This window comes from Acartia tonsa, chromosome 10, assembly GCF_053477335.1.
Source record: "Acartia tonsa isolate MP-2025a chromosome 10, ASM5347733v1, whole genome shotgun sequence".
Classification (NCBI taxonomy): domain Eukaryota; kingdom Metazoa; phylum Arthropoda; class Copepoda; order Calanoida; family Acartiidae; genus Acartia; species Acartia tonsa.
Genome location: NC_137269.1, coordinates 4690835 through 4718615, shown reverse-complemented (window position 1 = coordinate 4718615; position 27781 = coordinate 4690835). Strand labels below are relative to the sequence as shown.

Genomic DNA, 27781 nt, shown 5'->3' with positions numbered 1-27781 from the left:
CTTTGGGGACTAATATAATAAACAGCCTAATGTCCCCGTCCTCCCTGTAGCCCTCTGTTTATCCTTTTTCCTCTCTGTCCAGGGAGGGAGGGGACATTGAACTGTAAATTTACACTGATACCTAAAGCTTTATATAAACCATGTGTTATCTTATTCGTTGGCTCAAAATCATATTTAATTTTAATTGGTTATTTCTAAACTATTATTGTTAAAACTTTTTGAACCAATAATTTTAATCAATGGAAGGGGTTAATTTTGTATATTATTATTGGGTACGTGCATCATTTGATCCTTGAATGTCTTATCCCTTAAATCCCTGTCACTTACCCTCTTTCCTTTGCTTGCCACCCATTTTTGATCGCCGAGGCCATTGGATCGTTTTCGTACATAATGTTCATCGCCATTTATCTCTTCTTTCCAGAGCATAGGCCACGCTTCGTACATAATGTTCATTTTAGAAAATCTATTAGTTTTTAATTGGATTAAGGGGATAAAATATACAGGGTGGGGCAAATAAGACCGGACAAACTTTAAACGGCCATAGCGCCAAAACTACTTGACCAATCAGGACGTTTGACCACACTATAAAAAGCTTAGATAATGACCTTTTAGCACAAAAAAATCTTTGGACGAAGATGGACGTGTACAACGATCCGGCCGCGCATATGTTTAATAAGGCAGATTCCAAATGCGCCGGTAGTTTAATCTGGATTCTCGACTAGGGACCACTAAATCTGGCCTCAGCCCATCTGTAGGTAAGGTAGAGTTATGTAACTTACTGGGGATACTGTTAGATACATAATTAAGACACTAGAAAAGACTAGAGCTCTCTATCTGAAATGGCTTGGCTATAGTACTCCAGCAAAGTGAAACGGGGCAGATTTTGAGATGTAAAAAACGTCAAAAACTGTGAAAATTCGTGAAAATTTCTCGGTTCTTGACTTCAGGGACCCATATTGAACTTTAAAACAAATTTTAGACTATAGGTTGCGCTGACAACCCTAGCTAAAACTTCATGCCATTTCTAAAAAGGTAAAGAACGTCATTCTAACTCAACTGTGGTCCAAATAAGAGCCTCCGTGTATAAGGGTAGCTTGAAAGTTGGGCTAATTTGGATCCTGCGGTTACGGACGTTTCTAAGGAAATGTGGCCTCCCAACAGCCCGATCTTAATTCAATGGACTTTTGGGCCTGTGGCTACTTTGAAGCATCCACCAATAGACGTGTCCATACCACAAAGACCTCGCTCATTGCCACTGGCTGGCGGCGATTTTATTGAATATTCTAATAGTCATATACCTATTTTGCTTGCCAGTTTTTAAAATTTAATAAAATCTTTAAAATTGACGATTTTATGTTCATTTGTTTAGAAGTTAGAATTTGTCCGGTCTTATTTGCCCCACCCTGTACATGTTATCGAATTCGTTTCCTTAAACACTTTGAGTACTTTTATTAAATCTTGATCAGTTTGATAAGTTGCAGTGTTTCAAACTTTTTAACTAATAATTTTAGTCTACAGAAAGAGTAATAATGTTTCTCGTATTTATTCGAATCCGGTGGATAGGAACCGGTTCTCATCCATACGAAAAAACTATGTCTAGCATCGTATTATATTCAGCTTTCCACGAATATAAAAATGTACAATCATAAGATTAAAACCAGTTATTTAGCCAGTGCCTTCGGCACCTCGGGGCAAATAAAATGGTTTTAATCTTATAATTGTACATTTTATATCTGCGGAAAGCTGTTTATAATACGATGCGTGAAATAACTATTAAGATAATGGGGAATATATACCAATTCAAAGTTCATTTTCTTATCACTTAAGATCTCTACAAATAGGGGAAAGAAAATGGGTGTAGATTTAATCAATTATAATTGTAGAAAATGTATGAATCTAGTAACAATTATAGGCGACCGTACATTATTTTATCTACAGTACATGGTATTACATTTTTTGGTTAATACAATTTCGATTTTCTAATTCATACTTTACTAGCGGTAGCGGGATTAGCCTCTAGGGGCATCATTATTTCAGAAAATGGGTAAAAACCTACCCTAGATTTAGGAAAGTCTATCCTTAACACAACTAACGAGATCTGAAAGGAGGAGGATAAATTCTTTCTTCTCCCCTCCTAATTTTTAGATACAAGAGCCGTTTACTAGATCTTAATGGACACACATGCACACATCCATACATCCAGTTACTTTCGTATTTGGGATAAACCTATATCACACAGTGGCGCCGCCTAGCGGCACGTTTTTGGTTTTCATTTTCTAGAGATTTATCTTGAAAGGATGGTGGTACCCTCCTCCATTATAGTTATAAATCTTCCCAGGACCTATGAGAAGCTACATTGTAAAGAGAACCATATCGTTTTAGCGGTTAGCGAGATCCTTCAGTTAAGACTGACACAGATCTTTTTACTTTTATTTAAGGATTTTTGATTGAATTGAATCAAAATCTCTTATATGGTCAGGGAGGTACCCAAAGTTTTTTCTTATGGCCCAAAACCTTTGGGTACTTTATTAGGTTCATCTTGAATGGTTGGTTAAAACTAGCACTGTCCAAACTTTATAACCAATAATTTTAATCTACAAAACGGGTAATTTTGTTTATCATCATTTGTAATGAACCATAATTGTTGGTCCATTGTCTTGTTATCCCTTAAGATCTCGGTTACGGCGGGGTGTATAATTGTGTAAAGTTTTGATGTTGATATCTTATTTTTCTTTTCTGTGAAATATCATTAAAAACAGAAGAATTCACAAATTTTCGGGTTCAGCCCCCTTCATTTCCGGTGGTTGGGGGGATGGAGGGGTTTTGTAGTGAATTTTTTATGATAGGGGAGAGGGGGGGGGGAGGGTGAAAATGGGTTTAGAGAACATATAGAAAGTGTGATTGGGGGGGGGGGGGATGTAACAACATTGGTTTTTGAGGGAGGTGTGTACAGTTAATTTGGGGAGGGTAAAATAGCCAATTGAGTAATTCAACATATATATCAAGCTATGGGGTGAAATGTGATTTTCTCAACTTCTATTTGTGATAGACGGCTGAAATTTTTAGGGCAGATTCCCAAGACATGTTATTGATGTTGTCATCCTTATTATATTTACTAGCGACTGCATCGCAGTTTATAAATTATTTAAATCTTAACCTTACTACTTTTAATAATAATGATAAAATTGTTTAAAATTGCATGAGTCTATATTTTCATTATCTAATGGTTTGATACTTAATTTGAGAGCAAAAAGGTTATTTAGAAATATAGGCACTAAGTTTTATCAAGAATCTCAAGGCGTAAGACAATGAACAATAAATTGATGCAAAATAATTACAGACAATTGTTCCCTATTATAGATTAACAAGGATGACAACATTCATAAGTATCTAAGAATATTCACTAAAATTTTTAGCTGTCTATCTTAAATAGGAGCCGAGAAAATCAGGTTTCCCCCATAGCGTTACGGACAGACTGACTGACGGACAAAGTGAATTATAGAGTAGCTTCGCTTCTAAAAATATTGGTTAAAAAATCAGGACATACGGCAAGTATAAACCAATCTAATAAGATTTAATGAAACTACTCAGAGTTTTTAAGTCTGTGAGTGTCTTTCTGTCTGTCTGTCTGTATCTGTGTAGTGAAGGATCTCGCTAACAGCTGAACCCATATCGTTCTCCTTTACAATGTCTGGCAAGGTTTATAACTATTTTGGGGGAGGGTACCACCACCTCCCAAGATAAATGGCCCCTAAATAATCCCTCCTCAAACCTCAAGTTCCCCTAGAGGCCTTTAGGGGGCGAAACCGCTAGTAGAGTATCAAATAGATAACTTATTTGCTGATCATTTTCTCCATGGGCGAATTAAATAGAAAAGGATGTGCTCTTATTTTACTCTGCATGTTATCAAAAAATTGAGAAAAATAGATAATAGATAGTCATAGAAAAATATCAGGGATCTGAAGGGATAAGACAATGGACTATAAACAAAATTAACCCTTTGAGATTAAACTAATGGGTTAAAAAAGGTTGGACACTCAGATAGATAAATACATGTATAGATAGATAGATAGATTAATAGACAAATAGACAAGAAGATAGGTAGATAGATCCATATAATTATAGATAGATTCATATCGATAGATACATAGACAGATTTAGGTAGATAGATAGAAAGAAAGATACAGAGATAGATAAATATAGATAAATAAATAGATATAGATATAACGATAGATAAGCTGTAGATATTGATAGATAGATTATTAGATGAAAATATAGTTTAGATAGATGAATATATATATACAGGATAGATTCAAATTGATGGATAGATACACGTATATAGATAAACAGATATATAGATACAGAGAGATAGATAGATATCTGAAATAAGAATGGTTTATGGAAAAGGGAAGATCAGTCTGTCAGTCCTTTCCGCTAATTTAGAGCCGGTTTCTATGAACAACTAATTTAGATGATATCACAGCAGAGATACAGTTTATCTTATAGTGTAATTACATTGTTATACTATGGTAGAAAACGACTATGGAACTAATACGACTGAAGTGGAAGTTCTATAAAATGAACTTTATCAAAATTTAAAACGTTCTGTTTTATTGAAACATACATATATGTGCTTTTTTTTGTATTATAAAAAGAACCCCAAAAAAGTCTGCCATTTGTTAGCTTCAAAATCCTAGATCCCCAATAAATTTTATGGTACAGAAGGGGTTATTTTGATTTTAATTGGAAGGTACCTCCTCAATTATGATAATCAAAATTAACCATTTTAGTAGATGAAAAGTATTGATGAAAAAGTTTGACGCACTAATCAAGATGCAATAATAGTCCCCAACGTGTTTAAGTCAACAAATTTGAGAACTTCTTTTTAGAATATTGGGAACCAGTGCTCAACAACTTTGGGGACTTCAGACGAATTTATTGGTTCGTTTAATAAATTGAGTGTCCAAACGTGTCAACCACTACTTGTAATCTACAGAAGGGGTACTTTTGTGTATGATTATATGGGATTTATATCAATTTATTTGCCATGCCATTGTCTCATCCATTTAAAAAAAAGGCCTGATATCTCTTCATGTAAGTATCCCATTGGATTTTTAAAAAATCAAACATAGACTTGGGGTGTTAGGTTCTCACACTAATCAAAAGATGGGCAGAGGGGTGAGGTCCTCACCTCCCCCCAATTTTAGGGTTCAGAGATATGTTACCCAAAGAAAAACTATTTTGCTAGTTTTTCCACCTTCCCGTGTTATAATATTCGTATAAAAGTAACAGGATGTCTGTCTATGTGTCTGTTTGTACGAAGGATCTCCAAAAGTGTCAACTACTAATTGCACTGGTCCCCAAAGTTTTACAATAACGTTTCCTTATTAGTTAGCTTAACAATTTTGGAGACTTTTATTGAATTTTGATTGGATGGTTTATTAAGTTTAGTGTCCAATTATTTTAACTAATTATGATTTACATTAGGGGAAATTTTGTGTATCGTCATTGGGGATGTACATCAATTAAACGGCCATTGCCTTTAGATCCCTGTTTAAATGTAACTTCCTTTGTATTACAAATAACCTAACTTTGACCCCCTAATTATTCAGGGATCTAAAGGGATAAGACAATGACCTATATATTAATGTGCATTCTCAATGATGATACACAAAATTACTCCTTCTGTAGATTACAATTTTTGGTTGAAACGTTTGGTCACTCAACTTAATCAAAATTCAATAAAAGTCCCCAAAGTTGTTAATTTAAACCAACAAATAAAAAACGTTTATTAAAACTTTGGGGACTAGTGTAATGAACAGCCCATTGTCCCCTTCCTTACTGAATTCTGACCCCCTAATTATTAATAGCCCTAAGACATATAGGTAGCTAGAAAGCAAGATAGATAGTATCCTCTTTTAAATGAATACTGTATAATTATTTATATAAGCCCTAAAGATATAAAATATATAGCTAGAAAGCCAGATAAATAGATAGTTAGATAGATAATGAGATGGATGGATAGTTAAATTGCTTCCTTTATTCAACGAATAACCTGACCCTTTAAATTATCAATCTCTAAGGACATCAATTAGATAGTAAGAAATTTAGCTAGATAGATAGTTTCTATCATACTATTTCCCCTAATAAGCAAAGATTTTCTATAATTAAGGCCAGTCCGTACGTCCGCTTGTTATAATTGTCCTATAGATTTTATTCAGTCAGGCAAGATTTAGAAAACGTAGAAACTCCTAAAAACTTAAAAGTCTAGTCTATTTAAAACATGCAGATTTTGACAATAATTTATTTTTTTGTATGATTTAATTAACCTATTCATCTCATTTTTGGAATTATGATTCTTAGGATAACGCGGTATAATATTAGAGCTCCGCTTTTATAGATGTTGTCATCCTTGTTTTTTTTATAAAAAAGTTTTAAAAAGAAGGTTATTGCTGCGCTACTTATGGACATAATTGTATTAATTTGTTGACAAAATTGGGCAGTTTTATGATATTATACACCTTAATTAAAGCTTTAGTATGACATGGATTACTGGATAGGTAATGTTTTTAATGATGACAGAAAAAATTACCCCTACTGTAGATTACAATTAGTGGATGAAAACTTTGGACACTCAAATTAATGATCCAACAAATCAAAATTATATAAAAGTCCCCAAAGTCAACGAATAAGTAAAAGGTTATTATAAAACTTTAGGGAATTGTGTAGTAAACAGTCCAATGTCCCCTCCCTCCCTGTATTATTTTGATTGGGTTTGGGTGGGGGGGGGGGGGCGGATGTGTATATTTTGTTATTTACTTGTAATATAGTTAATAATCACCTTCCTGCACATTTTGACCCCCCCACCCTCCCCCAACCAATTATTAATGTTCGGTTATAATTTACTTTCCCACAAGTTTGGACGATTTTTCTATTTTTCTATCCACTTTTCTCTTTCTTTCTCTTTTTTCTATCTCCTTTTTCTTTCTATTTTCTGTAACCCTCTTTTTGTAAATTAAAAGGGTGGAGTAGGTTGCGCTAAAAATCCGTAAAGGTGTGAGTTTTAAGGCCTAAAAATAGTATTAGAACGGTAATATTTACTAAATATGTGTATTTCTTATTGAAAAGAACTATAGACATTTTGGGAATAGTCCCTTTCGTAACATCGCCCCATAAGGGGCGATTCGTCGTATTTTTAAAATGGCTTTTTATAGGTTATTTTAGGTTATATTGGGTTAGGTGATTGCCCCACATGGTTAGGTAATTGGCCCCGCAGGGTTAGAGCCCCCCGCAGGTGCTAGAAATAGGAGAAAAGCTACTGTGAAAAACTTGAAGAATCGCCCCATAAGGTGCGATGTTACGAAAGGGACTATTGCCGACATTTAAAAAAAAAGTTAACTTATATTTTTATCGTTCTACTACTGTTTTTAACTGAAAACTCACAACCTTTACGGATTTTTAGCGCAACCTACTCCTCCCTTATTGGTGTATAAGTTTAAACATTGATATTTTATACCAACCAATCAAGATCTTAAAATAGTCCCAAAGCTATTGAACCAATTAATAAAAATGCGCTCAAAAATATTGGGTACAAGTGTGATTTACAGCCCAATGTTTTTTTAATAGATAAATTGTTTCTCCTAGCTGACTAATATAATGATACCCCCCATCTTCATCCTTTGTGACTTTACTCCATCTGAGGACTAAATTAACAATCTAAATTGACGACAAAAATTTTCCTTTCACAATATCCACGTATTCTATATCTATTGCTATACAAACAGAGAGGGGACAATGGGCTGTTTATTGCACTAGTCCCCAAAGTTTTATAATAATATTTTCTTATTCGTTGGCTTCACCACTTTGGAGACTTTATTGATTTCCGACTGGTTGACTCATTAGGTTGAGTGTTTAAACGTTTCAACAACTAATTTTAATACATAAATTTATCGGCCATTGTCTTATCCCTATAGATTCCTGATTGTTATAGGTCTATTTAGGTCTATTTGTATAATGTATTTAATTTTACCCCCCTCCATGATATTAAAATGTCCAAGGCTTTTAGTAAAAGAATGCGTGGCTAATTGTAAATGAACTAGATGGAATTATTTTATGTCAAATGGGTGAGCATGGCGGTTTCTTTGGTTGTTATATATCTTACAATGGAAGTATTATTAAGCTTGTAAATGTGCTGTTATCCTGATGCAAATTAAGGTCTTTTGAACCTAATCCTAATTTGTTTAAAGAATTATAGCTTTTTGAGTTGAGATATTTTTGGACATTTTTTAGTAAAGGGTTTAATATGGTATTTTATGAGAGAGAGAGATAGTTAGGAAGAGAGAGAGAGAAAGAAAGAGGGAGATGACGGGTAAATAAAATCTGAAATATAAATGACGCAAGTGAGTACAAAATATATACGCATATTTTGGTCAATTTTGGTGTTTTTTTAAAAATGCTAAATATAATGATAACTATTAAAACAATTTTTAAGTATAACTTTTATCTTATTAGGATAACAATTAAAAAAGAAAAATATTTTTACTATATGCAATTCGTGTTCAAACACCTAATTGAAAAAAATAATGCAAGATATAGCTTTTATTTTAAGATAGACGAGGGGCAACGCCCCCTAGAAGCCTTTAGGTATTATTAAAGTGGGAGGGGGATATGTCAACCGCCTTTCTACTTTTTAATTTGAGTTTTAATAAAAAATATTATAAAAAAATTTTAGGTAGGGGATTTGAAATTGGCGCATTTGTATAAACACCAGTTAATGCACAAAAATAAGGGGGGGGAACAAAACAAGTTTTAAAAAATCCGAGATTTCGAACTACTGTCATCAAGAGGGAGATGGACATATAGGTGGAATGAGCAGGGATCTAAGGGATAAGACAATGGCCGATTAATTAATGTACATCCTCCATGATGATACACAAAATTTCCCCTAATGTAAATCATAATTAGTTAAAATAATTGGACACTAAACTTAATAAACCATCCAATCAAAATTCAATAAAAGTCTCCAAAATTGTTAAGCTAACTAATAAGGAAACGTTATTGTAAAACTTTGGGGACCAGTGCAATAAATAGCCCATTATCGCCCCCCACCCCCCTGTAGAATGAGAGAGATCGAAGGAGAAAGAAAAATAAAAGAGAGGGAGAGAAATAGAAAAAAGAAAAAGAGAGATAAACGGGGGAGAGAATATGGTCACGGATATCTATAAAAAATGTAAAAAAAATAAATGAACCCATTATTGAAATTAATGCTTTACATATATATCCAAAAATGCTTATCAAATGACCCCCTAATTTTAGATTTTTTAGTGGTGCAGTTAATATATAAATTGCTTTGTCTGTCTGTCCGTCGTACATAAAAATCATAAAATCGATTTATTAGTACTTGAAAGTTTCACATACTCTGATTAAGTGATGTTCACAGCTGGCTAAAATAACGATACCCCCCATCTACCCGCTTCGCCCCATCCCCTCCCCTCCTACTAGATGAACCAACTGACCAATAAATGAGGTCCAGCAACCAAAATTGACGACAAATTCCCCCCTGTCCATATATCCAAATATATCCTACTAGCGGCTTCGCCCCTAGCCTCTAGGGGCTTTGCCCTAAGAAGGGATCAATAAAAATTAAGGTGAAATTCGTAAAAGGACCAGGGAAATCTTCTGCAAAAAAAAAGGGACCAAGGAAATCTTCTGCAAAAAAAGGACCAAGGAAATCTTCTGCAAAAAAAGGACCAAGGAAATCTTCTGCAAAAAAAAAGTTTGGGGGGATTTTTTTTTGTTATTGGAGGGGTTGGGGGTGTCCCACCCCCCAACAAAATAGCCTAAAACCACCACAGGACCAGTAGGTATATTCCCTGAAGAGTGAAATCCGATCGGTTCAGTGGTTACCGAGGTCTTAAGCTTCAGACGGACGGACGGAAGGACGAACGGACAAACGGACGGACAGACAGACGGACAGACAGACGGACAGACATCATTCTACTTTATATTATAGATATCCATTTTTCATTATGATCATTTGTCCACTTGTTGTCGTTTGAAACATTTATTTTTAGATTATTAGGTCTAATGGTACAAATTTAACTATAAATTACACTGGTACCCAAAGTTTTATAAACATATTATCTTATTTGTAATCTCAATAACTGTGGGAACTTTTATCGGATTGTGATTGGTTAGTTAGAAACAAGTAGTGGCCAAACTTTTCCACCTATCAAAATTTTTAATTTCCAGGAGAGGTATGTGCATCAATTATCGTCCAATGTCTTATCCATTATCCCAACCTAACCTAACCTAAAGGTCCTGCGTGGTTTTAATGGATGTTGTCATTCTTGTTTTTATAGCTTTGTATTTTTTATATGATGTTTGATATATTTAAGTGTGTCTAAAAAGAACATTAATTTTGATATTTAACATAGAATAGGTATTTTTCTTTTTTTCTTTCTTTCTCTCTCTCTATCTATCTGTCTCTCTATCTGTTTCAATTTCTCTCTATTTTCCTCTCTCTTTCTCTCTCTCTCCTCTCTCCTTCTCACTGTCTCTATTTCTCTCTCTCTCTCGCTCTCTCTCTTCCTTTCTCTCTCTCTCTCTTTTTTTCTCTCTTTCTCTCTCTTTTTCTCTCTCCCTCTCACTGTCTCTATTTCTCTCCCTCTCTCTCAATTTCATTTTCTCTCTCTCTCTATCTCTCTCTCTCTCTCTCTCTCTCTCTCTCTCTCTCTCTCTCTCTCTCTCTCTCTCTCTCTCTCTCTCTCTCTCTCTATCTATCCCTATCACTGTCTCTATTTCTCTCTCTCTCTATTTCTCTCTCTCTCTTTCTTTCTCTCACTCTCTCTCACTCTCTCTCTCTCTCTAGCTCTCTCTCTCTATCTCTTTTTATCTTTCTATCTTTCCTTTTTTCTGATTTATATTGTAAATTACTGGTACCCAAAATTTTACAAAAAATAGTTAATTATTCGTTTACTTATAAACTTTGGGTACTACTATTGACTTTTGATTGGTTGGTACCAAATAAATATGAGCAAAACTTTTTCACAAATGATTCTAATCTACATAAGGTATAATTTTGTTAATCATTATTGAGAGTGGGGGAGGGGGTGTACATCATTTTATCGTCCATTGTCTTATCCCTTAATATCCCTGGATATTTCGGCATCTTTGGGTAAAATAATACTTCCGAAATCTTAGTCGGTACGTGTGCCCTATATCAGATAGATAGAAAGATAGATAGATAAATCTATTTATAAAAGTAACAGGATGTCTGTTTGTTCTGAAAAATCTGAACCTCCGAACCGATTTGGTTCTCCTTTACAGTGTAGCTTTTCAAGAGATATCGCCGCTGGAAAAAAATAACCCCACAAATTTAATAAAAACTAAGCTCTTTAAAGTAATCAAAACACAACAAATGATAATGTTTAATCATCTTAAAATTTGTTATCAAAATACCTAAAAAATGAACATACGGAAATTTTTTACAAAGTTGCTACGCTTTCAAAATTTAGGTACTATATATATCTAATTTTGCTCTAAAGTTCAAACTTTTCAAAAAAGTATTTAATTTTTCGAAGTGGTAATTTTGTTTATAATTATTTGGAACGTATAAAAAATTAACGCCAATTGTATTATCTCTTAAGATCCCTGTAACTTCCTAATAATTTGTTCTCTAAACGGGGAAAATCATTTGTTGGAAATAAATCAAGATAACAAAAGTTATCATACATTCAAGCAAATATTATTGGATAGATAGGGGCGAATAAGAAATACATTACTTGACAACGAATCCTTTGAGTACATTTTTCCCCCTAGCATCTAGGGGGGGGGGGTTATATCAACCCTGTAAACAAAAAACTCAAACCATACTTTTTACCTATGTGAAGTATCCCTAAAATAACGATATAAATTGATTCAGTTGTTAATAAGATCTTAATATTTAAACAAACAAAGCCCTCACTTCTTTATATAATACCAGCGGCTAAGCCCCTAGAGGACTCAAGGGGCACTTAAAAAAAGGGATGGGGCTTTAGATTTCAAACAAGAGGGAGGTAGGTTGTGCTAAAATTCCGTAAATGTGGGAGTTTTAAGGCTTAAAAACAGTAGTGGAACGATAATATTTACTAAATATTTAAGCCTTAAAACTCAGCTTGGAATTTTAGCACAACTTACCCCCCCACCCCCCTTTACAAAAGCACAGACAGATATACATCCTGTTACTTTAAATAAGGATTTAAATATGCTATTTTTCATTTATTAAAAATAATGTTACAGCTTCGCTACTTATGTTTGGCATGTGACAATTGCAGGGAGGAATGAGACACTAGTCCCCAAAGTTTTATAATAACGTTTTATTATTCTTTGGCTTAACAACTTTGGGGACTATTATTAAGTTTTAATTGGCTGGTTCAGTACGTTGGGTCTATCACTAATTGTTATCTATAGAAGGGATAATTTTGTGTATCATCATTGGGGATGTATATTTAATTTATCGGCCATTGTCCTATCCCATATCACCCTGGACAAATGTATTTCGGATCAAAGATCACAGCAGAAAATATTTCGTTTTCAGGCTTCAATGGACTTTATTAATGGATAGATAGACAGGCAGACAGAAAGCTATATGGACATACAGATAGACAGACAGATATAAGATGTACTAAATATAAAAAAAGTATTTTTTAAAAACTCTTTATATTCTAATTTAACTTTTTTTAAGTATGTTGTTATGGTACTACGTCAAACCCAAGATACGACAAACAGTAGATGCGACAAATGCTAGAGAGACAAACAGTGACTGACAAACCCTCGAAACGACATACACTAGATGCGACAAACGCTAGATTGGGTTTCAGAGGTTTTACTTGTCAATTTTTGGGGAGGGTATACCCCCTCTCCCTAAAAACGTTCTCGTATCTGATAAACAAAAAAAGGGTAATATTCAGTTGTCTTTGAAGCAAGAAAAAAAATACACATATTGCTTACAAAGCAAATTGCATTTAACTGACAGACCGACGGACAAACGTACAGACATGCCTCAGATATCAAGTAATTTTGCTAGAAATAAAAAATGTCTACAATTGTCTACAAAAATAGGTTGGCAACATCCATAATTAATTTTACAAAAATCATGGATGGGAATACTGACACTTTTATTTTGTAACGTGAGTGACAGACCAACGGACAAAAAAATGTTCTTAGGTTCAGGGAATATTCACAAAAAAATTCAGACGTCTATCATAAAAAGCACATTTTCCACATAGCAATACGGACTGGTGGACAGACCAAGTAAATTGTAGAGTGGCTTCGCTGCCTAAAAAAGACATTTTATTGTATGCCCACAAGAATAAATGTAAAGAAAGAGAGGTATTGTCTGATAAAGCCAATAGGAGAATCGCATCGGTACATACATTTAAATTCATTGGTTGAAATTGTGTACACATTTTGTTATTAAAGCATGTTTTTTTTTCATTTCCTACATATATAAAAGTTAGCTGTAAACAGTATATTTTCTTAATAGAAAGCTTTGCGGAATCAGAATTAATTGCCCAAAAAATTTCGTCTTCAATTTAAAAGCTTCAAACAGAGATGGATTTTTAAAGAAAAGTTAGGCTGGCTACTCGCTGGTGAGGCAAAATTATTTTTGAGAAAAATCCTCCAAAATCGAATAAAAAAATGTACAAAAATTAAATAAAATCTTAAAAGGGTTATTAACATATGATTTTGTTTAATTTTTGTAGATTTTTAATGTGCTTTTGGATGATTTTTCACAAAAATAATTTTACCTCACTATCGAGTAGCGAGTCTATAATTTCTTAAGAATCCACATCAGCTTGAGTCGAAAGTAAACAATACTTTTATCTGCTAGAAATGTTCCTTCTTAGATTTGACGAAAAATGGGTTCAGAATATGCTTCTATTCTTATATTTCTATTCCCACAAGTTATGCTTCTTTCAACCAGAGATCGAAAGGGATAAGACAACGGAAAATAAAACGATATAAATCCCCTTCAATGATAAACAAAATAACCCCTTCTGTATATCAAAATTAAATTGGTTAAAAAGTATGTACTCCAATCAAAATTCATTAAAAGTACCCAAAGTATTCAAGCCAACTAATAGGATAATATGGTTTAAATTTTTGGGTACTGCATTGTAATTTACAGTCCAATGTCTCCTCCCTCCCTCCCTGACTATTTAACTGCTACTTGAACAAATGTTTTTTGGGACTTTTATATCATTTTTAATGAGGTAGAAAGTAAACAATAAGACATCTTTGCAAAACAGCAAGATTAAAGATTAACGTATAAGGTCAATTCGTACGTTCATCCTTCTGTATAACTCTTATCATTGGTTTAGGAATGTTATAAATTCACATTGTACATGCTGATTCCTGGTTTAATTTAAAAATTTTGACATTTCTCACCCATACTGTTGATTTCCAATCCTCCCCCCCCCCCCCCAATTTTTTTAGGTGTGGAAAATTTAAAATCTTCAATGTCCTCTGCTATTATAAGAAGCATAAAAACCCAAGGAGGGAGTGGACATTGGGCTGTTTATTACACTAGTCCCCAAAGTTTTATGATTACTTTTCATATTCGTTGGCCTAACAACTTTGGCGACTTTAATTGAATTTTTAATGTTTGGTTCACCAAGTTGAGTGCTTAAACGTTTCGGCCTCTAATTGTAATCTACAGAAATTTGTGTATCATCTTTGAGGATGTACATCAGTTCATCGCCCATTGTCTTATCCCTTTTGATCCCTGATAAAAAACGGCAAAATTATTCATATTTTGCTATTGAGCTTTTTCATACATGATTGTACGTAAGTCTTAAAACAAAGAGGTCATATACATAAATTTCAAGATATGTCCCATTACCAAACATTTAGTTATACGACAATGGAAGATAGTTTAATGCCCCCCCCCCCCCCCATCTCCCCCCCAGACCCCCAAGCCAAAAAATCTTTATTTGGTAGCTAGCTTTTATATTTTCTATGACTAGTTCCTTTTAAGGCTCGGCATTCGCGCATCAGCCGCGACTAAACCTTAAATTAAAACCCGTTTAGATACTTTGAAAATTTTTAAAAAAATAGGGATTGAAATGTGTGTCCGAATAATCCTGTACAATAAAACTTCTACTCTTCTGATTAAATCTCTGTTGCTTCGCTCTTTTGGACATAATTCTTTTCCATACAAATGCATTTTTGAATAGAGTTTCAGGTCTATTCCTGGGCTATGTCGAAATTTACCCCCCCCCCCCCCCCACCCCCCCTAAAAAGTCTCAAAACTGATTCTTAAAGACAAAATTCTTGAGTCAAACTGTCATTATATAGTAGAAAAAACGAAGATAATTACGGAAATGCCAATAAGTTAGAGTAGCTTCGCTACTAAAAATTAATATGTCATAGAGGAGGTTGTTTTTCTTATATTTAAGTTTTGTTTTCTTAAATAAAACGGCCGTTTCTAGGGATATTTAAAACCATAAATTAACATAATATTTTCAGTATATTTTAGCCTAATATTAATATGTTATTTTATTGTAATATAAGTTTTTAGAAACTGCAATGGTGGAGTGTGTTTTGATTCCTATCTTTTTTGTTTTATTTTAAAGGGATAGTACATCTTTTTGTTACGTTTCTGGGAGGGAGGGGACGTTTGACTGTAAATTACACTGGTACCCAAAGTTTTATAACAATGTTATCTGATTCGTTTACTTAAAGTCTTTGGTTACTCCAATCTAGTAGTGTTTAAACAATAAATCTATAAATATAGATGTATAACCTAGACAACTACCTGGATCCAGTGTTGGGGACCTTTTTCGTCTCCTCGCGAATTGCTTTCTCGTCCTTATATTCATCTAAATGGGAGAGGGGTGGTAGGTTTTTTTGTGGTCGCTAGACAATTTTAGGGGAAATTAACTTTTTTTTCATTATACGGTCCCTTATAGTTGACAAACGGAGGAACAAAGATATTATATACGTTTGTTGAAAGATTATACGTGAAGATTATTTAGTACTTTCCCTCAAAGTGCATTGTTGAGCACAGAAACCCCCTTGTTTTGGCATATAGTTGAGGGGGGGGGGGGAAAGATTATTTGTTCATTATTTTAGGTTAGGTTATATTGGATACTAGTTAGCCCCGCATGGTGAAGCCTCTCCGAAGAAAAAGGGGGAGGGTGTATAGTGCTCGACATGCACTTTGTAGGAAAGCACCGCTTATCTAACTATCTATTTATTTGATATTATCTATCTATCTACACATATGTAAATTGAGATATAATATATGTTTATCTTTCTATCTTAAAAGATTAAACTTTTGATAATATACATATATGTAACGGCTATAAAAATGTTTTGTAATTTTATCTTTTTGTCTGTTTCGCTTTATGTTACCTTTTGATTTTCTCTCTCTCTCTCTCTCTAAATATATTTTTATTTTTCTTTCCCTTTCTATGTTTCTTTTCCTTTTTAAGGTAAACTTACACTTCTTTCTCTCTTATTCTCTCTCTCTTTCTCTCTCTCTCTCTCTCTCTCTCTCTCTCTCTCTCTCTCTCTCTCTCTCTCTTAATTTCTTTAATTTTAAGATTTAGGGTAAAGATAAAAAAAAGCTTTCAATTTAATTTCCCCGTGTCCTCCATGTTAGGGGCTGAATTATACAGGGATCTAGAGGGATAAGACAATTGCCGATAAATTAATATACATCCACAATGATGATACACAAAATTATCCCTCCTGTAAATTACAATTAGTGGTGGAAACGATTGGACAATCTCAGCTTATGAAACACCTAAACAAAATTCAATAAAAATAAGAAAATGAAAAACTTTGGGACTAGTGAAATAAACAGCCCATTTTTTGGGGACTCTTAATTGGTAATACAGGCACCCACAGTTTAATAACACGTTGTTATAAATAAATGCCTTTATTGAATCTTGATTGTATGGTTTAATTAAACTAGCAGAGTTTAAAATTTCCAACAACTGATAATCTAAAGCGAAGCACAAAAATCATTGATGGCAATAATGACGAGGAGATTTAAAGAATGTTTATTAAAATCAAGAATAGAAATTAAAAGAAACAAATCACGAAATCTTTCTCACATATTTCTATTTCTAATATTTGTATTTTTTAGCATGAATGACAGACCAAAGCTCAAAGTAAATTACAAACGCTTATTACTATAGAGAATCTTCACATAAAAATTCAGCCGTTTACCTAAATAGCAGCTGAGAAAATCACATTACATTTCCCCCATAGCTTTACAGACGGACTGACTGGATGACGAACGAACAGACAAAGGTAATTATAGAGTAGCTTCGCTACTAAAATAAAATAGCAAAAAAAAACAATACTTGAATTTTTTTATTTACATTTTTAGCAAAAATATTATTATATTTACAATTACTCTTGATGCATTCTTAAAATTTGTGTACCAATTTGTCTGCGGAACCATATAGCCAATATGCCACCGATAATGATCATAGCCAGGACAGTCCAGGTGATCATATTGGGGCGACAGTCCCCCCATATTTGGAGGTCGCTGCTTCTGTGACAGTAGGATATGTAACTATTGCACTGGTCGTCTCTGAGACAGGCGCCTTTGTAAATACGGCCAACCTTAAAAAGAGTTAATAGTTATTTGTCGCGTATTATAGACAACTTTCCGCGGATATTAAAATGAAAAATAAAGTGATTAAAACTAGTTTTGTTAGTCCCCAAAGTAAAGTAAAATAAAGTTTTTGGGTTGACATTCTTTATTCATGCGTTGCGCCCCAGCTTCGCATGATCCTTAAATTTAAACCCACTTTTGTGCAAAAAAAAATTCTAATGGAACAGGTTTAGAGATCCAGCTTAATTTTAAAGTTGTAATTGGACGATATCACGCGGGGCTGCTGAGCCCTGCAGAATCACCACTAAGAATATTTTATTATGCCACACTACCTTGTCTTATTTTGTCATAAAAAATAAAGAAAGTACAATTAATCAAATTGAGATATAATTTTTATTTCAAAAAGTTTCTATTAAATTTCCTTTATTAATGTCTATAAATAAATAACACAAAAGTTTGATTTCATAAGCGATTAAATAGCAACACAAACCTCATCGACTAAATCAGCTTGGACAGCTCCGAAACCAAGAACAAGCATAATCAAGGACTTCAGCATTTTAATTTGTTTGTATATATCGTAAAAAACTAATTCTTGAATTGGTTGATTTATAAAAATTAGAAGATTTTTTACAAAACGTTTTGAAGATCTTTTTACTTTAATTTTTAAACAAGGATAAAAACATCCATAAGTAGCGAAGCTCAAAAATTATGGATGAATATCCGGAAAAAATTAACTTTATTGCAGTTTCATACTAAACACTAAACTAAAAAATCACGAAACCTTGTACGATTTATAACGTGAAAATCTAGGAATCGATCTAGCACCTCAGCAAATTAGCAAATCTTAATGAAACTTTGTGGGGATAAGTAAATTGTGAACTTATTTAATTTAAAAATATCAGCCGTCTATCTCAGATAGGAGTAAAGAAAATCATGAAAACCTAAAACTCTAGGAATTGAACTAGCACCCCAACCAATAAGCAAATCTCGATAAAACTTAATAAAAGTATGCAGAATATGAAAGTATTCAATCCCTGAAAATTTTAGCCGTCTATGTTGAATAGGAGTTGAGATAATCATGAAAACCTAAAAATGTAGGAATCGATCTAGCACCCTAACCAACTGACGAATCTTAATGAAACTTGGTGAAAATTTGAAGACTGTTAACATAATTGATCCCTGAAAATTTCAGCCTATTATCTTTTATAGGAGCCGAGAAAATCACGTTTCCTCCTTTCTGTCTCAGACAGGCGGACGGACAGACGGACGGACGGACGGACATTTCGAATTATAGAGTAGCTTCGCTACTAATAAGGGGTACCTTAGCTTGTTTATAATCTTTTAACACATATGAATGAAATGAAATATTTATTTTATGACACATACAAAAAAATATATATACATTACATGGTATAATCACAAACAAACAATAAAATTGATCATGATTACTTATAGTTTAATAATAAAGATAATAGTATTCACATTCAAAATTCGTGTCAAAGGACTAAGTAATCTCTCTCGAGGTAATATTAAGTAGCCTTTGCAGATAAGAAAAAAATGATAAAAAAAATATAATATGAAACTTAATTATTTAAAATAAGAACTTACGCATTATATATGATGGGGATTATAATGTGGAACTGAAAGGAAGGGAATTGGAGGGGAAAGTAACATGATGTGTGTTTGTAATATTGACTATAAACATTTATAATTAATATGAGGGGTAAATCAGTGAAGACTTGTAGAACAGACAGAATAAATGTTTTACATTCTTAGGTGGCAAGGACGGCAAAGAAGTCTATAACATGTTATGTCTATTTTTGCTAGAAGGCATTTTTTTAGCTTACTCTTAAATTGATTTAGGTTTAAGGCATTTTTTATATTATCACGGTCGTCAAAACTGTTCCATATCTTTGGAAATGAACAAATAGGAATCCTCTCTACTAAGTTAATTCGAGAAAAGGGGACAGTTAAATTATTATTGTTTCTCAAAACGAAGTTACCATTTAATTCACCTCGTCTAGGCCACATATTATTAAAAGACCTTGGCAACAAATTATTTTTGTACTCATACATAAATTTTAGTTTAAAGTAATGAGCTAGAGATTCAAAGGGTAAAATATTGAGATTTTTAAATAAAGGACTAGAATGGCTATAGTAGGTTGCTTGCTTAATACATCTCACAGCCATTTTTTGTTTAGTGATTATGCCAGTAAGATTTGTGGGTGATGCACATGAGTAGATAAGGATTCCATAAACTAAATGACAATGAAAAATAGAGTAATATAGAGCTTTGAGAGCTTTTTCAGTGAGTAGACCTTGACATTTTCGGAGACAAAATAATGATTTAGAGAGCTTTTTGTTTAATTCATTTATATGAACCTTAAAATTCAAGGCTGGATCCAAATAAATACCCAAGAATTTTATAGCTGGAATATCACTTTCATGGTTGACAAAGTCAATTCTATGTCTAAATCTAAATCTAAAATCTAAATCTAAATTAAAGTCTCCACAAAGAATTGCTTTACATTTTCGCTCCGTGATAGAGTCTAAAATGCTTTGAAAATGTTCCAAAAATAACTCTATTTGCATATTAGGTGTAAGATTGTTTAACCCAGTGCTAGGGGGTCTGTAGAAATTACCAATAACAAGTTTTTTCCTGTTGCTAAACTCCAATTCTATGAACAAACTTTCAATAATTTTTTCATGAAAAATAGAATACTCATTTAGAACAGAAAAATTTAAAGATTTGTTAATATAGAAAGCTACGCCTCCACCCACAAAAGTTGTTCTTGTTTTAAATAGAATAGGATGATATAAAGATATTTCAAAAATGGATGGAATAACAATGGAATAACATTCTTGTAAACAAATGATGTCAAAAACAACCCCTTTCTCTTTCCAAAAATGAATTAGATCAGAAAGGCTAGAAAATTTAGAATTAATAGATTGAATATTTAAACTGAGGATAGAAATGTTTTTTGAATTTTTAAATTTTTCACAAAATTTATCAGGAGAATAGTATGAGCTCTGTATGTCTAATTCTCGATAAATATCAACCTCTTCATTTTCTTCAAAAAGCAATCTGTGAAAATTGTTGTTACTTAGATTGTCTGTCCCAAATCTATGAAATGATTCATTCATTTATAATAAATCCAATGTATGAAGAAACAATATACAAACACACAAACCAAAAGTAAGAAAGGATAGAGAGGGGGTGCAGGGAAAGGAGGGACTGGATAGGGGTGGGAAAAAGGGGGGGGGGTGAAAGTCATAAATACATACAGGTGTACAAGGAGGGGTGTAGGGGTTGTAAGAAGGGTAGGAGAATGGGAGGGGGTAGGTATAGATCTTATACTTCCGGTAATACGGACAATTTTTACTATTTTTCATATCCTATATTTGGGGTGTCCAACAAATTTTAAAATATTAAAATCATTAAAGAAAAACAAATGTTTTTTAGAAGAGGTATAAAAGATAGTTTGTATGGTACTGAATAAAATCCTAATTATTATAATAAAATATTTTTTTATCTAGAGCTAAAATTATTGTATATTGAGAAAAAAAACAGAGGAATCAGATAAGAATTAATGCTAAATTTAGGAGAAAAAAATAGGTTTTTTTTTTATTTAAAAGAAGATTCTTGTAGGAATATGTTGATATATCTAATCTTTAAATGAATTTACATTAAAGGTAGAACAGGCAAGATCATTATCATTTGGCAATAGACCTTCACCTTTTTCAATTTCACCTTTTGTAGCTCCATTCTTTACCTCCTGCCAGCTGCTTTCCCCTGAATCCTTATGTTCTCCTTGGGCTCCACTAGCATGCTGTCCATCCCGACCAGAAAACTGTCCACCACGCCCTCTACCACGTCCTCCAGGAACACCTCCACGTCCACCAGGAACACCTCCACGTCCAGCTGGCACTCCACTACGTCCACCATGTCCAGATGATTGGCTCCAAGGCCCTCCATTGCCTCTAACTAGGCCCTTAGATCTCAGTTGGCGATTATTTGTAGGAAGATCTGCTCTACTTTTTCTGGAGGGTGATGAGTCATTGTGGGAGGCAACAGCTTTGTCAACCTCTGCTGTGGGATCTGTCCTTATATCCTCAACAAAGAATACCTCTGAGAACCCAGCTCCAGTTTCATTAGACTCCTCACCTTTGCTGTCAGCCAGAGAGAATCTCAGGTTCCCATCAAATGCCCAAGCAGCCTTAACCCTAGGGTCTTGTTTCAGGGCCATCAGATATTTATGGTTCATTGCTGTAAGATCAGGAAATGCAGAATAAAATTTAACACCCATTGTTGTCTCTGCTGCCGTTGGATTTGGCATAAATTTTCTCTTATATTTGAGAAACAGATTTCTCATATACCTTGACATGAATCTTATGATGATAGTTCTTGGAAGATTATCTCGTTTTTTACCAACAAAATGACCATTTGAAAGGAGATCAAAAACTTTAGGAACAGAGTCAATCTTTGTAGGGCCCCATTCTGTGTTCACATCAGTGTCTTCAGGCTTTGGGGTAAGCTTCCTCAGCACAGGCTCAATGATAGCATTGTAGGCAGTAGTTATGCATGCCTCATCAGCTCCCACTTTCTTAACTAGCTCAGAAGAGACAGATAGCCCATGAATTCTAATGGTCCAATTGCGATTATACTGCTCATTACTGTTGCAGTATAACTTTAAATCACTGCAACATTTTTTGAGGTTTGACTTATCCAGAGATATTTTTGAATCACTTTTGTTAGCATTGCATAACAGTTCTTTTAGTTTTTCTGGCGTCACTTTATTGTCAATGAGAATTTTAGTTAAATCCCCAATATTACTATCACTTTGTTGTTGTTCAACTTGATTTGTAGCCATTGTTAAAATAGAAAATTGTTGGACACCCTGTCACCAATAATTTCTATTTATAGGTCATACGGGATATGTTTATTATACGTCCGTTCAGTCTGGCGGTCAACTATCAATCTATCATTCTTTGTCTTATCTTTAATGTGATATCAGATAAAAGTGGTCATAGCTGACAAACATAGACGTCCGGTCCAAGGGGGGGGGGGGGGTAAAGTGGGGATTACCCCCCCCCCCAAACGAATTTGGGAGTGCCGTAGGCACCCTCAAAATTTGATATTTACCCCTACCCTGGGGGTGCCGTAGGCACCCCTTACCATTTAGGGGATATTTTCCCCCCACAAACAATTTTGGAGTTGTATATACCCCCCAGAAAAAAATTTTTAATACTTAATAAAATTTAAATTACCCCTCCCCCCAAAATTTTTGGGGAAACAAAATTTACTCCTGCCAACAGATTTAAGGGGGGTAATAACCCCTCCCCCCACGCGACATTTTACCCCTTCCCTTAACAAAATTTTACCCCACCCCAAAAAAAAGCTTGGACGCCCCTGCTGACAAATTATCAACACAGCGTTATTCTACGTTATGACTATAAAGTTAGTTATGTCGACATATTAGTCCAAGACTTGAGATTTGCCCATGACTACTTCAAATCTTCCCTGAAATTGTAGACTTTTACCATCTATAATAATCATAACAAGCGGCTACGCCTCTAGAGGCCAAAAATTGTTATAAACCATCCCTGGATCTATATTAAGCTTCACTGTAAAGTAGAACCGTATCGGTCCAGCGGTTATCGAGCTTCTTTGGTACAAACACACAAACAGAGAGACAGATAGACATCCTGTTACTTTTATATAAGGATAAAATTCTTGAATAATTTTCAAGATTTTTTTGAACCTTATGATTATACAATTTAACAGCAATTTTTCCAAAATTAGTTAACATTTTGCAAATTGCAAAAAAAGTTGCATACCAAAGACAATTATGTGCATAAGTAGCGCAGCAATAAAAAACTGGTACCCAAAGTTTCATATTTTCTCCTTTGTTAGCTTAAAACTTTGGGTACTTTTATGAAATTGAGATTTGTTGTTTACAACTAACATTGTCCAATCTTTTAAACCATGTTTTGTTTATCATCATTGGGGTTGTATATCAAATTATCGTTCATTGTCATATCCCTTAAGATCCTTGGTAAACAGAAATTTATAAATGACGTTCGGACATAGACAATAGTTTATTATAGAGTAGCTGCGCTACTAAAATTATATTTAATATCTATCATAAAGTTTATTTTTGAATCCTGTTTCTAGCAATGGATTTATTATTACCTGGATCTTACACCAGACTTTCATATTCTCTAATAAAGTGAACCTTTTTCGGGCTATAAAATGATATCCCCCATCCCCTCCCCTTCTATTGAATAAACGAATTAACCAATAAATGACAGGGGAAATAGCAACCTAAATTGACGACAACTTTTCCCCTGTCATAATATCCACGTAATATTTTACATCCATTTTCTAGCTATCTTATTTCTATCTATCTAATTGATATCTATCCCGTTTTGCTATTTTATTTTCTATCTATCCAAATGATATGCTAGCGGATGCGCCCTTAGCATCTAGGTTTCTTTTGTTGGTTTATTCAGTTAAGTGTTTAAACGTTTCCACCACTAATTGAAATATACAGATGGGGTAATTTTGCTTATCTGTTTTGGGTATGTTTGATTTATCGGCTATTGTCTTATCCTTCAGATCCTTGTGGAACAAAAGAATAAAGTAGATCTAATTGTAATTTACAGAATAGGTAATTTTGTGTGTCATCATTGGATATGTACACTAATTTATCGGCCATTGTCTTATCCTTCAGATCATTGTAAAACAAACCACTTGGAAAAGAATAAAGTAGATCTAACTGTAATTTACAGAATAGGTAATTTTGTGTGTCATCATTGGATATGTACTCTAATTTATCGGCCATTGTCTTATCCCTGAAGATTTCTCAAGTTGAACAAACCACCTGGAAAAAAATAAAAAAGATTTTCTAGATCTCCAATCAGTAAATTGGACCAATAAGAACACAGTGTAGGAACAATCCTGCCATATTATTGGTTTGATTGTTATTTTTTTATTTTATCCAAAAATAAAGGAGAACTATATCGGTCCAGTGGTTAGCGAGATCCTGTAATACAAACAGACAGATAGACCCAAAGACATCCTGTAACTTTTATATATTGACAGGGGAAATTTTTTCGTAAATTTACTCAAGTCCTCTGTGGGCTTCGCCCTATAAGTAATGAGAAGTCAACCCTCCTAAATAGAAATATTCAAAAAGTTATTCTTTGTTTAATTACTCCCACATAACCTGCCAAGGAGGAGCTGCAGAGTTTATGCACGTGTGTTATGTAGTCGATAATTTGGCCACTAGGTGTCTCATTTTTTTCAATAGAAGACCTCCAACCAGGGGTTTCATCAACAAAGTGTGTCACCAGCTATTTGAAAAAGTATAAAGATAGCATTTCTGAGGCGACACAGCAACTGAATCAAGCTGTGTGTGGAGGTCTACAGCTGGTCAGCAACCTATCTATAGTCTTTTCAAAACATATCCCAAAAAGGTCAGTGTATAGTAAGATTATACTTCACAGAATCATATCTGTGGTATATATCCTTTGTTTCTTTTCGAAACTTAAAGATAGCTAAGCCATGATGGTGAGTTGAATGTCATGTCCTGAGCGTGAGAAGGTGTTAATGGTTGACTTCATCAACATATCGATGAATGCTTGGATGTCACTCTGTGATCTCCTAGATGGACCATGACATCGGCTGAGTGGTTAAATTTATATCTCTGTTGTATGCTAGTCATACGCTAAACAATTTCAAATAATGGCAGCTTTACAAGAACTTATCTACACTTTGTAGGAAAATAGCGGCTTCGCCCCTAGTATTTGTCAGTTCCTTCATCCACTAGGAGGGGAGGGAAGGGGGTGTTATGGAGAAATCGTTATTCCAGCCAGCTGTGAGTTTCACTTTATTAGAGAACATAATAATTTGGTGTAACATCCAAGTTATAATATATCCATTTGTGTCTAACAGTACATCTAGGGGTAATACATCTATTTACCTAGCAAAGATTGCACGAATTTCGTGCAAAATTTTTGCGGTCACGTATTTCTCCATTTTTCTCTAGTTATTTATTTTTCTATCTTTTTGTTTTCTTTTTCCTTTTTTTCTTTCTCCTTAACTCTTTTTTATTCCCTTTTCTCTATCTTTATTATGTATCATTATGTATCTTTTTCCCCAATTTTTTTACACAAGCTACTAATTGTTATTTACAGAAAAGGAAATTTTGTTTATACTCCTTAAAGATGTATTGTACATAAATTTATCGGCCATTGTCTTACCCTTTTAGAACCCTTGTATTTCGTGAATAATTTAGATGTAATGCCCCAGTAATTTTATGGAGACAGGGAGCAAACATGGATGGAAATTTAGTACCCAAAGTTTTATGATCATGTTCACTTATTTGTTGGCTCAAAAATGTTGGATATTTTGTTGAATTTTTTCAGGTATATCGTTTTTCACTCCAATGTTTTATCCATTAGAATTATGGATCCTTACTTCTGAGAAAGTGGTTGTAGTGGCATTTTCATATTTTGCCTTACCCATCCAGAATTTGAAAATAGCTCTACTTTTTTTTGGATAGAATTGTCCTTGTATTTTAAAACAGGAATGCAATTGCACACAGATTAAAATCAGTACTTTAAAATAGAGCTTCATATACATAGAGTGATTATAAACCCTCACAAAAATCGCCCAAAACCTGCCCTAGACCAATACAAATTGTGGACAGATCGATCAAGCTATCCACGAAATTTTAATTGACTCACATACATATTAAAGTAACAGGATGTTTATCTGTTTGTAGCGTAGGATTTCGCTAACTGCTGAAACGATTTGATTCTACTTTACAGTGAAGCAAAAATATAAGTAAAGAGAAAGTTTATGACTATTTTGAAAGAGGAGTCATCCATCCACCCCCTAAGAGAAATCGCCTCTAGAACCCCCCCACCCCCAGATTTTTTACCCCTTTTCAACCCTATTTCGTCGTTTTATGCCAATATCAATTCTATTACATTTTCGACCCACCCCATCTTTTTGGATTTCGTTCAATTCTGCTAAAAATAACTACTTTAGCCAGGTATATTAAGGTATAAGACAATGGATGATATATCAATTCCCCAATAATGAAAAACAAAATAACCCCTTCTGTAGATTATAATTATTGGTTTATAAGTTTAAGCACTACTAGTATGGAAGTACTAATTTTTTTTTTTTAATTTCTTTTTCATTTCTTTATTAAAAATGTTATTGCACCGCTACTGTGATTGTCAGAGAAGCTCGATTTTATCTATATTATACTTTGTCTGTCCGTCCGTCAGTTCATCCGCAACGCTATGAAAGAAATATATTAATTATCTCGGCTGCTATTGAAGAAAGACAGCTGAAATTTTTAGTGAAAATTAATTTGACATGTTTTGTTGAGAACTGAACATCTGTTCTATAACTCACTTTGCCCGTTTGTCCTTTCATGAATATGCTGAAACGCTAATACACCAAAAATCGTTGCAACGGCTAAATTTTTGTTTTAAAGCCAGGGAGGAAGGGGATACTGGACTGTTTATTACACTAGTCCCCAAAGTTTTATATGATCATTTCTTATTAGTTGGGGACATTTAATGAATTTTGATTAGTTGGTTCATTAAGTTGAGTGTCCAAACGTTTCAACGACTAGTTGTAATCTATAGAAGGAATGTGTATCATCATTAGGAATTATATAAATTTATCGGCTAATGTCTTATCCCTTTAGATCCCTGGTTGAAACTGCTAAATTTTTGTCTAAAAGCTAAGTTTAATTTTGAGGGAAATCTTTAAAAGATTGTTTACTAAGATAAAAACTATTTAAAGAAATTCCTTTTCAAAATAATTGTTTCAGAACGATTAAGTATCTTTTTTTTTTACAAAATCATCTTATTTTTGTTTGTTTTGATAGTAAGATTTTGCTAACCACTGAACCGATTAAGTTCTCCATATAATTAGGGAAGCTTCATATAGCTCCTGGTATGGTTTTAGATAGTTAATTTATTTGGATGGTTTTAGGCTATTCGGTTAGGTTAGGTCATATTGGATAAGGTAGGAAATTTGGAAATTGTGATAGGGAAATTTTTTCGTCAATTTAGGTGGCTAATATAGTCCTCAGATATTGGTCATCAATACGTCCCTCCATTGACAGGGGAGGGGGGATA

General features: G+C 33.7%; 1 protein-coding gene, 1 long non-coding RNA gene and 1 other non-coding gene across 3 annotated transcripts in view; 2 read left to right on the top strand and 1 right to left on the bottom strand.

The window, feature by feature from the left end:
- Nucleotides 1-27781, top strand: part of LOC145329226 (uncharacterized) — a 145076-nt gene that overhangs the window by 18079 nt on the left and 99216 nt on the right. The gene's annotated exons all lie outside the window — the stretch shown is intronic.
- Nucleotides 17350-18277, bottom strand: LOC145329222 (uncharacterized). The gene is made up of 2 exons (XR_013882809.1): nucleotides 18105-18277; nucleotides 17350-17622 (listed from the first exon to the last, which is right to left on the bottom strand). It is a non-coding gene; the product is annotated as an uncharacterized LOC145329222 (long non-coding RNA).
- LOC145330914 (small nucleolar RNA U3) lies at nucleotides 25107-25310 on the top strand. The gene has a single exon (XR_013883589.1). It is a non-coding gene; the product is annotated as a small nucleolar RNA U3 (small nucleolar RNA).